Source organism: Moschus berezovskii, chromosome 15, assembly GCF_049115385.1.
Source record: "Moschus berezovskii isolate FMDL1 chromosome 15, NW_MosBer_1.0, whole genome shotgun sequence".
Lineage (NCBI taxonomy): Eukaryota > Metazoa > Chordata > Mammalia > Artiodactyla > Moschidae > Moschus > Moschus berezovskii.
Window position 1 is genome coordinate 83,769,000 of NC_142474.1, and position 17,535 is coordinate 83,786,534.

At 43.1% G+C, this 17,535-nt stretch overlaps 1 protein-coding gene across 1 annotated transcript in view; it reads left to right on the top strand.

Annotated features, from left to right (window-relative positions):
- The window catches only part of LOC129556406 (ADP-ribose glycohydrolase MACROD2-like), a 1,168,845-nt gene that overhangs the window by 471,812 nt on the left and 679,498 nt on the right, over positions 1-17,535 (top strand). The window lies entirely within an intron of this gene.

Consider the following 17,535-nt stretch of genomic DNA (forward strand, 5'->3'; position numbering starts at 1 on the left):
TTCTCAAAATTGTCACTGCCCATTTCACCTGTGCCTTTCTTTCTCACTGAGTCTCGCTGAGAAGAAGGCCATGGTCTCCATGGTTCCTATTTTTTTCTCGTCCCTAAAGAACAACCCATAGGCTCTTTAAATTTTGTGGTTAGTTACTACTCCTTTAGGATATAATCACAGTTCGACATAGCGGAGCAACTATGAAGCTTAAGAAGCATGTCAAGGTCACCTGGTTCTTGATTTGTTGTTTCTAATCCTGCAGAGATGGAGAAGGCAATGGCAACCGACCCCAGTACCCTTGCCTGGAATATCCCATGGTTGGAGGAGCCTGGTGGGCTGCAGTCCATGGGGTCGTGAAGAGTCGGACATGACTGAATGACTTCACTTTCACTTTTCACTTTCACGCTTTGGAGAAGGAAATGGCAACCCACTCCAGTGTTCTTGCCTGGAGAATCCCAGGGACGGCAGAGCCTGGTGGGCTGCCGTCTATGGGGTCGCACAGAGTCGGACACGACTGAAGCAACTTAGCAGCAGCAGCAGCAGCAATCCTGCAGAGAAGTAAACTGTGAACACATTGGGCTGCTTCACTCTGCCCTTCTGGGCAGGGGTCACCTACCACCTACCTACCCCTACACCTACCCGCCCCACCCTCAGGCAGACTCCACCCCCTCAGACAGACTCCGCCCCCTCCCCCATCTCTGGCATGGCTCCCCTACTGATTGTTCGTTCTTCTGTACTCCAGATGTCTCCTCCTGTCAAGGGAATGTTTCACTCTCTTAATCTTTGCTTTCTTTCCTCCAACCCTCTTGTTTTACAAAAAGCAGTGCTTTTTATGGGGTTGGACACAACTAAGCGACTTCACTTTCCCTTTTCACTTTCATGCATTGGAGAAGGAAATGGCAACCTACTCCAGTGTTCTTGCCTGGAGAACCCCAGGGACGGGGGAGCCTGGTGGGCTTCCGTCTATGGGGTCACACAGAGTCGGACATGACTGAAGTGACTTAGCAGCAGCAGCAGTGCTTATTATGAAAGTGATTACAGCCTCATCTGTGCTGCAGAGAGATTAGAACACTAGGAGTCTCCTTCTCATGCTTGAGTCGTCCACTTCCTTAACGTGAGCACTGCACATTAATAAGGGCAGTCAACCTGGGCCCCTGGGTCCCATTCTGGCAGGAATCATTTGGAAGGAATTTTTTCACAGCTTCTTTTGCGTCAGGAGGGAAGATTTGAATAATCGTATATCCCTGTGTAACCAACTACGCAGTCAAGATGTAGAACATTTCTGTCACCCTGGAAAGTTGCCTTACCTTTCAGGCAATCTGATTCCCCCTTAAACAACCATTGTTCTGATTTTTAACAGCTTAGTTTTGCCTGTTCTGGAACTTCAATGGAATCTTGCCAGTATATACACTTTGCATCTGGCTTCTTTCATTCAAAGTACTGTCTTAGAGATTCATCCATACTGTATGTATCAGTAGTCCATTCTACATTTTTTAATGGAAATACAGCATTTATTATATGTCAGAAATGCACCTGAGTATAATTCTGACATGAGATGCAATGGGCAGTGCTAAAGGGAATTTCTGATGACCATGAAAAGTACTTTGTAACTTCAATGTGTTATTAAAGCCACTACTGACATTATTACACAATGAAGAGTTTTATGTCTGATAAAACATTCCTTAGTAATTACCAGGCCTCTGTGCTTAAGAGAGTTGAAATTTTATGTGCTTGCTGTCACACGGGAATTGCTTTAATATCATTTCCTAAAATGAGCTTTTGAATTTAGGATTCCAAAAGAACACTGAAGTTGCTGGTGGGTAAAACTGTCATTTAGAAAATATGCTAAACACAGCAACTGGAAATGCTCATCTGTCAAAGCTGAGAGCTGTTTATTTTACATTATTTTACTTTTTAAAGTTTAACTTTATTTTTAATAGGCTATTTTTTAGAGAAGTTTTAGATTCATGACAAAGCTCAGTGGAAAACAGAGATTCCCTGTACACCACCTGCCCACATACAGCCTCCACCACAAATCCCATAGGAAAGTGGTACATTATTTATAATCAGTGAACCTACACTGACACATCATTATCACCCGAAGTCTGTAGTTTATATTAGGGTTCACTCTTGGTGTTATACTTTCTATAGGCTTGGATAAAAGTATGACATGGATCTATATGTAATTATATGATACTGTAATGTATCATAAAGAATACTGTCATTGCCTTTAAAAACCTTCTGTGCTACACCTATTCATTGCTTCCTCCCCCTGAATCCCTGGCACCTTTGGACCCTTTTATGGTGCCCATAGCATTATAATTTCCAGTTTGAACCATACAATATGTAGTCTTTTCAGGTGGGCTTCTGTCGTTTAGTATTATAAATTCCCTTTGTGACTTTTCATGTCTTAATAGCTCACTGACTAATATTTGATTGGGTTTTCTTGGTGGCTCAGTGGGAAAGAATCTGCCTGCCAATGCAGGAGACACCGGTTGGATCCCTAGTCGGGGAAGATCCACTGGAGAAGAAAATGACAACCTACTCCAGTATTCTTGCCTGCAAAAACCCCATGGACAGAGGAGCCTGGTGATCTCCAGGACCTTGGGGTCCCAAAGATTCAGACATAACTTTAGCAACTGAGCAACAAAATATTCCATCGTCTGGAGGTACCAGTTTGTTTATTCACTCACCTGCTAAAGGACATTTGGCTTTTAATTTAGGCAACTATGAATGATCTGTGTGCAGGTTTTTGTGTGGACATAACTCCTTTACATAAATACTAAGGAGCATATGGTAAGAGTACATTTAGTCTGTACTAAATTTACTAAAGTTACATTTGTAGGACTGCCAAATTGTCTTTCAAAGTGGCTGTACCACCTTGCATGCCCACCAGTAATGAACTGGGAGTTCCTCTTGTTCTGCATCCGCACCAGCATTTAGTGTTGTCAGAGTTCCAGATTGTGGTCACTCTAATAACTGTGTAGTAGTATCTCAGTATTAATTTTCAATTCTCTGATAAAATGTGATGGAGAGAATCTTTTTACAAACTTATTTCCCATGTGTGTGTGTGTGTGTGTGTGTGTGTGTGTGTGTTTGGTGAGGTATCTGATCAGATCATTTGCTCATTATTAAATCAACTTGTTCATTTTCTTGTTGATGAGTTTTGAGAGTTCTATGTATATTTTTGGATAACAGTCCTTTATCAAATGTGTCTTGCAAGTATTTTCTCCCTGTTTGGCTTGTCATTTACTTCACAGTGGTTTCCACAGAGTAGAAGTTTTTAATTTTAGTGATGGCCAGCTTATCAATTGAGCCTTTGATGCTGTATCTAAAAGTTATCACCATATAAATGTTTTCTATATTTTCTCCTATGCTATCTGCTAAGATACACACACACACACACACACACACACACACACACGGATCCTATTATATTTTTTAAATCTGTTAAATCAATTAAGAATAAGAATAAAAGTTTTTTACTTTGTCTTCACTTATTCCCTCTCTAATGCTCTTCCTTTCTGTATGTAGATCTGCTTGACTTACACTGTTTTCCTCCACTCTGAAGAACTTTTCTCACAAGGCAGGTCTACCAGAAAAAAAATTCCCTCAGTTTTTGTATCTGAGAAAGTCTTTATGTCTTCTTCAGTTTTGAAGGATAATTTTGCAAGGTGCAGAACTGGCCATTTTGTTTTCTCAACACATTAAATACTTCACTCCCCTCTCTTGCTTGCATGGTTTCTGAGACATTGGGTAAGATTCTTATCTTTTGTCCTCTGTACGTAAAATGTATTTTTTCTCTCTGCTTCTTTCAAGATTTTTTAAAATTTATCTTTAATTTTCTGCGATTTGAATACAACATGCCGAGGTGTGGTTTTGTTTTTGTTTTAGTCCTCCTTGGTGTTCGCTGAACTTCCTTTGTCTATAGTCTGGTGTCTGACATTAATCTGGAGGAAATTCTCAGCCATTATTGTTTCAAATATTTTTGTTTCTTTCTTTCTTTTCCTTCTGGTATTCCAGTATATATATTTTATACTTCCTGTATTTGCCTCACCGGTTTAGATTTTCTGCTCTATTTTAGTCTTATCCTCTTTATTTTCTATTTTTTAAGTCTCTATTAACTTTCAAATCTTCTATACCCTCAAGGTCAAAAATTTTCTTCACCTGTGTCTATTTATGAGCCCATCAAAGGAATTCTTCATTTCTGTTACACTATTTTTGAACTCTAGAATTTTTTTTCTATCTTTCTTAGAATTTGTCTCTCAACTTATAATGCACATATGTTCTTGTATGCTATATACTTGATCTGTTAGAATCCTTAGCATATCAATCATTCCAGCATCCTTACTATATCTGTTTGATTCTGATGCTTGCCCTGTCTCTTCCAACTGTGCTATTTTTTTGCCTCTTAGTATGTCTTGTAATTTTTCCTTGATAGCTGGACATGATGTATTGGGTAGATGGAACTGCAGTAAATAGATCTTTAGTAAGGTCGTCGTGAGGTGGTGGGGGGAGAGAACATTCTGTAGTCCTGTGATGAGTTCTCAGTCTGTTTTGAGCCTGGGCTTCTGAACTGTGAATATCAGAAGTGCTTCTCAGCTTCCCCTTCTCCACGTCAGGTGGATGGAATAACTAGGTTGCCTTGGAGTTACTTATTTACCTTCCTCATGTGAATGCCTCAGGTTTTCCTGGTGGCTCAGTGGTAAAGAATCCACTGAGGCAGGAAGCACGGGTTCGCTCCATGGGTTGGGAAGATCCCCTGGAGAAGAATATGGCAACCCACTCCAGTATTCTTGCCTGGAAAATCCCATGGACAGAGGAGCCTGGTGGGCTATGGTCCCTGGGGTGGCAGAAGAGTCAGACTGGAATTAGCTACTAAAAAACAACAACAACAATGTAGGTGCCTCGAGCTGGCTGGAGTAGAACATGGCCCTGCCATCCAGTAGGTTAGGCTCTGGTAAAGCAGTTTCTCCTGAAGGCAGGCCTTGTAAAGAACATGTTTCAAAGAAGTCCCAAGCCACCTACCCCACCTCGTCTACACCAACGCCCCCACCTTTGCAGAGAGCAGGAGGTGGTTTTTTAATCTCTACTCACTGTAAGAACCTGGTCAAGGGAAAATTCACAAAAGAGGTGGGGCGACCCTAAGACTAGCCCCCCACCGCCGTGGAATTTGTAACTTTCCAGTGTATTTTTTTTTTTTTTAAAGGAAACTTCAACTAAAATTAGAGTTGGGAAGGCTTGTGTGGGGAGTTCTTACACTCTCCCAGCCATTGTCAATTATCCCAAGTAAAAGAGACTACTCTCATCTCAGAGAGGAAGCAGGAGGAAGGACTAGTTCTTGTTGCCCAGCAACAAGCCCAGCCAATGGAAAACACTGCAGCTCAGCCTATGAGAAGACAACACCACCCTGAAGGCTTACTTTCTTCCAATGAAATTTCACTTAGAACCTGTGGCTTTTGTTTTTGGGTTTGCCTGTAGTCAGCCAGAGCTTGCATTTTCTGAACTGCAGTTCTTTCAACTACTCCTGAGTAAACTCATTGGGCTAGTCTCGTAAGTTACCTTTTTTTGAAGTTGACACAGAATTGTCTACTCCAAGCTCCAACAAACAATTCCTCAATTACAGTTTGGGTTTTCCTGCCATGGTACTGGTTCCTGTGGAGATTTCTGCTTAGGAGTTTCGGTTCTGATAATTTGGATTTCTCTGTTATTCACCGGTTTCTCCAAATTAAAGGGATAGTGGTTTTTTCTGTGACCTCACTTCTCTGATGGCTCTAAGAAGATCTTTTTAAAAATATTTCCAATATTTTCAGTTTGTTCAGCCCTTTCTTTGTCAGAACACAGTGATGAATCTCAAGCACCCTTAAGTGCCAGAATGCCATTCTATTTTTTAAGAAAAAAAAAAATCTTTTCAGGTGTTACATAAGTGAAATGTTGTGTGACTAGTTTATATTTCTATCAGCAATACCCTGATACCTTGGCGTCCACACAAAAATTCCCACTTGCAAAAGAAATCCATCAAACCTTCAACTTCTGTGTTTGAGTGGGTAATATTACCTTGAAAAGCACACACTGAGCTGCTCGGACCCTGGCAGTGTTCATAGCGTGTTACAACTTCACGTTATTGTGTACTTGCTTACTGTAGCTCCAGCGGGAGAGCAGATTGATTTTTGATGGGAAATACACCCTTCAAGGATTTCATTATCATACCACAGTCTTGGTCTAGAGCTCATGGTTTGTTAGATATTGTCATTCATTATTAAGATGAACAATGACGAGCACTGTGGGAAATTTGCATTTGAAAATGCAGTTTTCCTGCTTTACAATTCTGTGGCTTATTTGGTCTCTTCATTCCTGTGTCATCCCTCAAACCTCCTAACCCCAAGTGCCTCACTGTGGTTTAGAAGAATGAGCCTGGTTCTGTCCATCTGAGGAAAATGGTACATGCATCACTTCCTGTTACATCTCTAGGCATTTTTAGGAGCAATGTCTTATATTTGGGTAAAACTTTGAAGTCCAAAAACCAGTGAAGGTAATGTTCTAGATAGAATTGTGTGTGTGTGTGTATATATATACACACACACACAATAAATCAATCCATTGTTCAGGTCCCTCCAAATTCCTTTTAGATTCTTTAAAGAAGTGTACCCCTCTTACTAGGCTTCTGTAAAAATCCAGAGTGTGGTGATTTGGGGGGATCTAATCAGTAAACTCCTTTTGGAGGTTGATATTTTAGAGGACATCAAGTGTGGTGCAATTCTTTCAGAAGTTTAGCTGTAAATGAGGTCAATCTTGTGAAAGCCTGTTTCTTCTGGTATCTGTTTCTGTTACCAAAAATTGCATTTCCTAGTGTCAGGAGGGGATTCTGGAGAAAGCAGGTAATTTAAATCTGCTCCCAAGTTCTTGACAAACTGTGAGATTGATCTTGAAGAATGAACGCACCTATGCTCGGGCCACTGCCCGAGTTGAACTGAAGAGCTTAGTTCTCTGAGCTGGGTCTCCAGGGCTCCCTTGCTGATTGGCATTCACCTACCTAGCTTTAGGCTTTCTTACACTCTTCAGCTCTCTCACATCTTTAAGTACCTATAGAGAAAGGGGCCTAAATGAGAAAACCTGTGACAAACAAGAGGCATGTGATTTACACCACTTAGTCTTCACAAGAGTAACCTTAGTGCCATGTTTCAGGTGCAAACACTGCGCTGCGTTCACCCAGAGGGCAGGATGCAGGGGGTCATGCACCATGTGGTAGGTCTGACTCCAGGCCTCTTCTTTCCCTTGTTCGAGCGGCCCTCTTGAACCCGTTCCCATGCCTCGTTCCTTGAACGGGTATACAAATTTTATTGTGTAGATAATATTTTACTCTGGACGAAGAGTCCACAGTGAAACCATATTCTGAAGATGACAAAGACCTGGGTAAAAGTACAGACCACTCCTGGGTGCTGTGTGGCCTTAGTGGGATTTCAGAAAAAACTTATGTTCCCTTACTATCAATTCTAGGTCAGCGTATCAGTCAGATTTTTCTGCATTAAGACAACCCCTCCAATCCAACGGCTGACAGAAAAGAGCCTTTATTCTCTGATTCCTGGTTCTGTGGTCTTGTTGTTGTTTAACTGATAAAGGCCAGGCATGGTCTGGCCAAGTTGGGTTCCAGGATTTAATGGGATTCAGTCTCTTTGTCAGCTCTTTCATTTCAGGGGCCAGGTTGAAAGAGAAGTGTCTACCTGGGGTATTCTTTTCATGCCACCAAAAGCCTTGTTTCTGCTCACATCCTATTGACCAAAGCAAGTCACACACCTAAATTCGGCATCAGTCAGGCAGAGATGTACACTCCACCCACAGGGACAGATTCCGCAAAGCCAGGTGGTAAATGATGTAGCAAAGAAGAGTAGAGAACAGGAGATGCTTATCTGATCCGGCACATTCAAACTAAAGTACTAAAAAGAGACACAGTGGTCTGCTGGTGGCATTACTGCTCACATCAGACTTGAAGTTTTGCCGTCTGTCTCAACGTGGAAATTTCAGAACTTCTCACTTGGTATCTTTTGAAATGTCTTTGCAAATGACTTTCAGTATGTTGTCCTCCAGTGGACTTTAATTATATCAAAAGGTGTTTTTGATCACAAAAATCACACCGAATGTTTTATTTTTAATTACAATTTTAGGCCCTAAGGGTGCATTCGCCTCTGGCTCACTCAGCAAAAGAGTGCCTGCCATGATATATGCTTTCAAACCATGAAGAAGAATTTCTACCAGCTGGGCCCTCCCTGTGTAGGAAAGTTGTGCGCACTGACTTTGGGAGGCTAGCTCAAACCTCAGACTGTAGAGGGTTGAAGCCAGTGTGTATCTCAGCATTTAGCCTTGAGAGATAGTTCACGGTGTGTGTTTGTTAGAGTGCAGCTGGTCACTGAGAAGCTTTTCAGAGGCATTACTGTACTGATGAGGGCAGTTTACACAGGCCTTCAGGGAACTGGACCAGCCATGGATCTGTAAAAGCCAATAATCAGAGGCTTTGGGGACTAACTCATCTTCTTCCATGTTTGTTGATTGGGATTAACACTGCTGGGAGCTGGGCTGACGGTCTTTGGTGTGGCTCCTTCAGGAGAACCTTGCTCCTGCCTGGGCAGGTGAGGGGTGTAAAATCAGCTTCTTGGGACATAAACTGTTTTCTGCCTGTGAGTGGGTGATAGTTGAAGCTTAGAGACTCCCTGTGCTAATGTGTCCCTGAAATTGGTCCTGTGCTCTCCCCACTTGAGGGTGACAGAAACCCAAGAGGTGTTTATCAGACCTAAAGCCAAGAGGACCTAGATCTCATTCTCCGAGGTGTGCCAAAGAGATTCAAGGGATTAGATCTGTTAGACAGACTGCCTGAAGAACTATGGACGGGGGTTTGTGACATTGTACAGGAGGCAGGGCTCAAGACCATCCCCAAGGAAAATAAATGCAAAATGGCAAAATGGTTGACTGAGGAGGCCATCCAAATAGCTGTGAATAGGAAAGAAGTAAAAGGCAAAGGAGAAAAGGAAAGATATCTCCATTTGAATGCAGAGTTCCAAAGAATAGTAAGGAGAGATAAGAAAGCCTTCCTCAGCGATCAATGCAAAGAAATAGAGGAAAACAATAGAATGGGAAAGACTAGAGGTCTCTTTAAGAAAATTAGAGATACCAAGGGAACATTTCGTGCAAAGATGGGCTCAATAAAGGACAGAAATGGTATGGACCTAACAGAAGCAGAAGATATTAAGAAGAGGTGGCAAGAATACACAGAAAAACTAGACAAAAAAGATCTTCACGACCCAGATAACCACAATGGTGTGATCACTGACTAGAGGCAGACATCTTGGAATGCAAAGTGCAGTGGAGCTTAAGAAGAATCACTATGAACAAAGCTAGTGGAGGTGATGGAATTCCATTTGAGCTATTTCAAATCCTAAAAGATGATGCTGTTTTGCTGCACTCAATATGCCAGCAAATTTGGAAAACTCAGCAGTGGTCACAGGACTGGAAAAGATCAGGTTTCATTCCAGTGCCAAAGAATGCTCAAACTACCTCACAATTGCACTCATCTCACACGCTAGCAAAGTAGTGCTCAAAATTCTCCAAGCCAGGCTTCAACAGTACGTGAACCATGAGCTTCCAGATATTCAAGCTGGATTTAGAAAAGACCGAGGAACCAGAGATCAAATTGCCAACATCCGCTGGATCATCGAAAAAGCAAGACAGTTCTAGAAAAACAGCTACTTCTGTTTTATTGACAATGCCAAAGCCTTTGACTGTGTGGATCACCATAAACTGTGGAAAATTCTGAAAGAGATGGGAATACCAGACCACCTGACCTGCCTCTTGAGAAATTTGTATGCACGTCAGGAAGCAACAGTTAGAACTGGACATGAAACAACAGGCTGGTTCCAAATAAGGAAAGGAGTATGTCAAGGCTGTATATTGTCACCCTGCTTTTTAACTTATATGCAGAGTACATCATGAGAAATGCTGAGTTGGATGAAGCACAAGTTGGAATCAAGATTGCCAGGAGAAATATCAGTATCCTCAGATATGCAGATGACACCACCCTTATGGCAGAAAGTGAAGAAGAACTAAAGAGCCTCTTGATGAAAGTGAAAGAGGAGAGTGAAAAAATTGGCTTAAAACTCAATATTCAGAAAACTAAGATCATGGTATCAGGTTCCATCACTTCATGGCAAATAGATGGGAAAACAGTGGAAACACTGATAGAATTTATTTTGGGGGCCCCAAAATCCCTATAGATGGTGACTGCAGCCATGAAATTAAAAGGCACTTGCTCCTTGGAAGGAGAGTTATGACCAACCTAGACAGCATATTAAAAAGCAGAGACATTCCTTTGCCAACAAAAGCCCATCTAGTCAAAACTATGATTTTTGCAGTAGTCATCTATGGATGTGAGAGTTGGACCATAAAGAAAGCTAAGTGCTGAAGAATTGATGCTTTTGAACTGTGGTGTTAGAGAAGACTCTTGAGAGTCACTTGGACTTCAAGGAGATCCAACCAGTCCATCCTAAAGGAAATCAGTCCTGGGTATTCATTGTAAGGACTGATACTGAAGCTGAAACTCCAATACTTTGGACACCTGATGTGAAGAACTCATTAGAAAAGACCTCTAAAAAGACCTCAGAAAAGACCCTGATGCTGGGAAAGATTGAAGGTGGGAGGAGAAGGGGATGACAGAGGATGAGATGGTTGAATGGCATCACTGACTCAATGAACATGAGTTTGAGTAAACTCTAGGAGTTGGCCATGGACAGGGAGGCCTGGTGTGCTGCAGTCCATGGGGTTGCAAAGAGTTAGACATGACTGAGCGACTGAACTGAAGGTCATGTGTGTGGGATATTTAGCCAACAGGCTCCAGTACACAACACAGAATCAGTTCATCTCCTTCCCTCCAGTGGCAAGGACTGACTTCCCTCAGGTGGTGTAAAATCATGGCAGGGAGCCTCACAGGGCACTGGAGCAATCAATTCTGTCCCAGCTTCTCACTGTTCATACTCCATATTTTTAAGCACCTATTTTGCTTTGTCACTGAAAGTGGAGGGCTTCCCTGGTGGCTGAGTGGTAAACAATCTGCCTGCTGATGCAGGAGGCACATGTTCAATCCCTGGGTCGGGATGATCCCCTCGAGAAGGAAATGGCAACCCACTCCAGTATTCTTATCTGAAGAATTCCATGGACAGAGGAGCCTGGTGGACTACAGTGCATAGGGTCACAAATAGAGATGACTTAGCAACTGAACAGCACAACTAATGGGGGAAAAATGAGTAAGACAAGGGTTCTGCCTCTTGGAGCTTCTATTGCAATGGGATAGATGCAAGGTGACCGATTGCATGGGTCTGAGGTCATTTCAGATTTTTGGAAGGGCAGCAGAAGTGCCCTGCAAGCCAAAGTGAGGAGTGTGGACTTTGGTCATAAATGTGGAGGAAGCCACTCGGGACTCCTAGCATGGACATGAGATCACGTGCTTTAAACTTGGAAAGGTCACTGCCCCCCAGGTCCATGTACCATACACACCGCCAGTTCAGAAAGTAGACAATGAATTTTCATCTCTCAGTTGATCCCAGTATCAGTCTTTTCTACTCAAGTATGATGTCCTCAACGAACTCCTTTGATACCCTTTTTGGAAAAATCATCTTTTAAAAAATTTCATAAGAATTCTTTTCCAGGTGATTCTGTGAGATCTTTCATCTCTCTTCTCCAGAGACTTATTCAGGGTTAGTAGGAACAGCTTGCATAGAATATAATTTGTTTCACGAGCCATTTCTCAGGTCATTATTATAATTCCTTAGGCAAAAGATGATTTAAAAAACACTCTTAGAAATAAGACACTAGTGCTCATAAGTTTGAGAAGCTGATGAAGCTTGCATAGATGGTAACCTTGTGTCCCATAAAAATGCAGCTCATTCAGACCTGCTTTGCAGAGCAGAGACAACTTGAAAACTTCATGCTCCACATTTTTTTTTTAAGGGAAAGCAAAAGTTACTCAAGTATGAGGTGGATATAGTAGAATTTATGGGGTATTATTCACTATGGCACACATAATGTCAAGTGAAATGAAAGAATGGGCAAGAGATTAAGAAGTATAGAATTTTCCTTTCTTTATGACCAATTCTAGAGGTCGTGTTTGGAAAATCAGTACTAAGCTGATACCATAAAGTGAGGGGTAAGGCAGGGCCATGGGGAAAGGCATGATGTCAAAGAAGTTCTGTTGTGAGCCAGTGAGCTTCAAATGTCAGATTTTATTAATAACTGTGTCAAAAATTACAGTACCTACATGTTGAGGAATAACCAGCTTGTCTATGGTCCCCAGGGGCTCCTTGGGCCCAAGTCATGCTCTTCACTGAAGATATTAAGTGCTAGATTGGGGGCTGCCACCTGAGAAAGAGGGCAGGGCATCAGAAGCCCAGGGCTATCAGCTGTGGTCCTCAAAGGAGGCTGTGTATTTGGGCCACAAACTTACAGGGGCCTTCAGGTTGACTTCCTTTCTTTGTTGCATCTGGACTGGAGTCTCTGAAGGAGAAGCACTGTGGTGATCATCCTTCTGTGGAGATGTGAGGATGAACTGAATGCCAGGCTCTGGTCTAGAGTGTGGATGGAAGGGGGGAAGTTGGCAGATCCAGATCAGGGGGCGGAGGGGGAAGGCTGGCCCTGGCTCTGTCTCTGCTTGAGTTCCCCTGGAGTCATTTTTTTCACTTCTGTACAATGATAAAGATTGTCTCCATCTTGAAGGGCGTTTCGAGGGTTTGAGCTATATTAGTTGGAAGCCAGAGGTGGCAGGGCTTCTAAGAACAGGCTTCCACTCCACGCCCATCCATAGCCTCGTGCAGTATTACTGCTTCCTTTTCAGGTGGGTGCTGGTCCACATCACATTTATCACATTAGCGAGTGATTCCAAGTTCATTAAAGCTTGTACAACACAGACTATACTTTGTTGTATAGTCAAGATTTATCCAAATTAAACATCTTTGACCAGCTCCTCCCTCAGTACACTGTTACTGTCCATTTAGAAGCCAACTCATCTTCATTCTTCTTCTGCCCTCTTTTCCTTGGGCTGTTGTGAAGATTACTTAGTATTGGCATGCACTGTAGTGATTTGCACATAATAATTACTTGCTAAATGTTAACAACAACAGCAGCAGCAACTTTGCTATTTCAAGATGTCCATGTAGTGGGGCAGCTTCACATGCCAGTGTGAACCTGGCTTACGACCTCTGAAAGTGAAGTGAAAGTTGCTCAGTCGTGTCCAGCTCTTTGCGACCCCATGACTGTGTCATCCATGGGGTATTGTATCATCCATGGATGATACAGTCCATGGTATATCTCCAGGCCAGAATACTGGAGTCGGTAGCCGTTGCCTTCTCCAGGGGATCTTCCCAACCCAGGGATCAAATCCAGGTCTCCCGCATTGCAAGTGGATTCTTTACCAGTTGAGCCACAAGGGAAGCCCTCTGCACCTCCCAAAAGTAAAATATGATTGTGATTTCATGCTGATGACCAGCAGGCTCCACGACTCTTTTCCCTCTGTCATTAAGTAACTTATAAAACATTCTCTATTGTTCATGTTCCCAAGATGACAACTAGCAAAGTTTAGAGAAAAAGTGCTCTCCAGGTAAGACATAACCCCTCACTTCCTCAAATTCATGAACAGATGTTGATGGCTGTCGTAGTTTCCTTTCCCCCAAAAGCAGAGGTTAGGGTTGAGTTTCATGAAAGGTAGTAGGGAGAGAGAGACAAGGAGAGGGAGTCAGCAAAGAGGATCTTGCTTAGCATCACTGCTGTGGACCATGGGAGCATCCACCCACTGGGCAGCATTCAGCCTGCCCCTCAGCCTTCTCCAGCAGGGGGCGGGTGGTCTGATGCAGGTACCCACCACCTCATTAATCATGACTGAAGGATGCTCCTGGTGCCTTTGATTCCCTGATGCTTCGGACTTGCCCCAGAGTGGGCAGTGAGAACCCACAGTTAAAAGGCATCAGGTGCCAGTGGGTGTAAGTTGAGCCAGGATGCGAGGATTACACGTGCCACGGGGATGCATGTGGGGCATGGTCTGAGTCTTCCACAGTGATGCGGCTTACTGATATGCCATATTGTATGTGTATATGTATGCAAATGGACTTCCCCTGGTGGCTCAGCAGTGAAGAATCTGCCTGCAAAGCAGGAGATGTAGGCGACGCAGGTTCGATCCCTGGGTCAGGAAGATGCCCTGGAGCAGGGCATGGCAACACATTCCAGTATTCTTGCCTGGAGAATTCCATGGCCTGAGGAGCCTGGTGGGCTGCGGTCCATAGGGTTGCAAAGAATCGGACATGACTGAAGCAACTGAGCATGCGCACGTATATGCAAATAACCAAGCCTGCCATATTATGTGTATAGAGATGTATGACACAGCCTGCCTTGTCCTTTCAAACGACAGCTAAGACTCCACCCTGTTGAAGATGGGCTGCAGATGCCTCCCTCCTGCCTTCCAGGTGCCTTTGTGCTGAGAGAAGCCAGCAACGCCCTCCTTAGCATTCTGCTGCCACGCTCACTGCAGCGACAGGGCCAGTGTCAGCCTCGTTACTTCACCTGTTTTATCTCTTGTGAAACTCGGCCGTTAGCAGAATTGTCTGAGTGGCTGCTCTGGCAATTGCTTAACGGTGAGGTTCCTTCAGCTCATTTCTCTCAAGTAATTTGATTCCATCACACTATCAGAATTGCTTTCTCTGGTTTGGAAGGAGGCCTGGGGAAGGGGCTTGATGGAAAGCTGTTTTGAGCTTAACAACAATCACTGTCCTGTAAGTGTCCCGGTGTCCACCACGCTCCGCATCTACATGCTTCTATCTCTCTCGCCCACGCAGGGCTGGGGTGGCTGTGTGTTCAGGGGGTTGGGAAGTATGTTCTGCGCAAAACACAACCCAGCTCGCATTGTATCTTCTTTTACCTGAGCTTGTAAAGTGTGTTGTTTCATTGTCCACTTAGGCCCCACACCAGAATTCATGTGCTGAGATAGAAAAAGATTGTGGCTATCCTCTTAAAAAATCAAGCAAAGTATAATTTTACATTAAGTCAATGTTGAAAATCCCAGTTCAACTGATGTTAACATTTCAGTAAGCCCAGTAATTCATGATGCCCCTCATTTAGGACAGATTTTCATCAATGCAGAAAATCCCATGTTTAATAACTGATATTTTTATTTTACTTGAGTTTGTGTGTAAATAGAAACATTAAAAGCAGCAGCATGCTTTCCTCATTAAAGACTTGATGGGGACGGAGGATTCAAAAGTAGATGTGAATTTAATGGGCAGAGTTTGAGTTTGATATATTTTTTTAAAATTATTGCTTCTTCTTTTTTTTGGGGGGGTGGATATTTATGGCCATTTGCCCCCAGCTTTGTGCTTATAGTCACCCTAAGGGCTGGTGAGTGTGGCAACTGCTTTCTAAATAATATGCAATGGACGTGGAGATTTATGATCCCATAAAGTTGTTAGTATTTTATCACAGCCTTGGGCCAAGTGCCTGGCTGAGTAGAGATGATGCTGCTGCTAAGTCACTTCAGTCGTGTCCGACTCTGTGCGACCCCATAGACGGCAGCCCACCAGGCTCCCCCGTCCCTGGGATTCTCCAGGCAAGAACACTGGAGTGGGTTGCCATTTCCTTCTCCAATGTGTGAAAGTGAAAAGTGAAAGTGAAGTCGCTCAGTCGTGTCCAACTCTTAGCGACCCCATGGACTGCAGCCTACCAGGCTCCTCCATGGGATTTTTCCAGGCAAGATTACTGGAGTGGGGTGCCATTGCCTTCTCCCCTTTTGCTTGCTAAGAGCTCAGAAATAATTGATTTAAGGCATTACCATCTGCCTCTGTATGATGTAGTAATCTATAGCTCCAAGCATACATCACTGTGAGTTTAAAACAGAAGTTTATCCATTGCTTCTTCCTCAAAAATGGGCAGAATATTTTATATTTATTTTGGTAGACTATGCTGGATTTTCAATAGAAAATATTTGTTTTATAACAACGGGACAACTTTACTTTCCCTGTTGGAGCCTATAGACAAAGTTAAAGATATTTGTGTGCTCAGTTGTTTCCAACTCTTTGCCACGTCATGAACTGATACTGGGAAATTATCAACAACAGCATTTTTCTTTTTTTTAAAGAAAGCTAGCGAGGAAAATTGTCAATGACAAAGTCAAAGCCAGATTCACTCCAATTATGTTGGAAACAGTTAGGGCTTTCCACAATTCCAATCAACAGTGTCTTGGGTAGAGACTTCGAAGACTCTTCGCTGTCGTTATCTTTTCTGCAGCCTGATGCAAAGAGAAGATATAAGGCAATGAGTGAGTGAGGGAAAACGGCCGAGCGGTATTTGATCCGCGGGTGAAAAGCACGGCGCGCTCAACGTGCTGTTCCCGCTTTCCCCCTCTGTTGCTTCCCCTTTTGTTCCCACTTCTCCCTCTTCTGTTTTCATGTTCTGTTGACAGAATCTGTCCCCTCATGGTTTAAGTACTCACTGCTTTGCAGAGAGAAAACAAGAGAGTCATAAAGTGTGTCTGAGCTTCTAGCTGTGAAAGGTATTGATTAGCCTAAAGCTATCCTTAATGGCTTTAAATGTGGTCAAGAAAATATAATGAAGTACATCTTGGCATGTTAACTAACTAGAAAGATAAATACATTGTTTTAAACTTTAATACATTTCTATTGGGACTGCACATCAGTACAACTGCTTTGGAAAACTGGTAGGAGCTGCCAGTCCTACCATCTGGGGAATGAACTTCTGGACCCATAGCTCCTCCGACTCCTGGGTACATTCTCAACAGCTACTGCTGCTGCTGAGAAGTCGCTTCCGAGTCATGTCTGACTCTGTGCGGCCCCATAGATGGCAGCCCACCAGGTTCCCCTGTCCCTGGGATTCTCCAGGAAAGAACACTGGAGGGAGTTGCCATTTCCTTCTCCAATGCATGAAAGTGAAAAGTGAAAGTGAAATCATTCAGTCCTGTCCGACTCTTCGCGACCCCATGGACTGTAGCCCACCAGGCTCCTCCGCCCATGGGGTTTTCCAGGCAAGAGTACTGAAGTGGGTTGCCATTTCCTTCTCCATTCTCAACAGAAACAAGTGATTTTGTTTTCAACGTGGCATGTAAGTCAGTGTTCATGGCAGCTTTATTCACAATAGCCCCAACCTGGAAACAATCCAATTATCCATCAATACTGGAATGGATAAACTGTGGAATATTCATGCAGTGGAATGCAACCCTCCAGTGAAGACGAATGCGCTGCTGCTGCTTGTGTGGATATAGCATGGCTATGTGGATACATGGATAAACCAGGCAGGCATGATATTGAACAAAACACAGACACTGCACGTTGTCCATGTATATGAAGTGGAAAAGCAGACAAAGCTCATCTGTGATTAGCTGTTCCTTCAGCGCATAGGTGTTGACCTGAGGCAAGACAGTTTTCTGCAGTGTTGGAAATGTTTAATATCTTGATGTGAATAGTGTATATATATATACACACACATACACATATGTGTATGTGTGTAAAA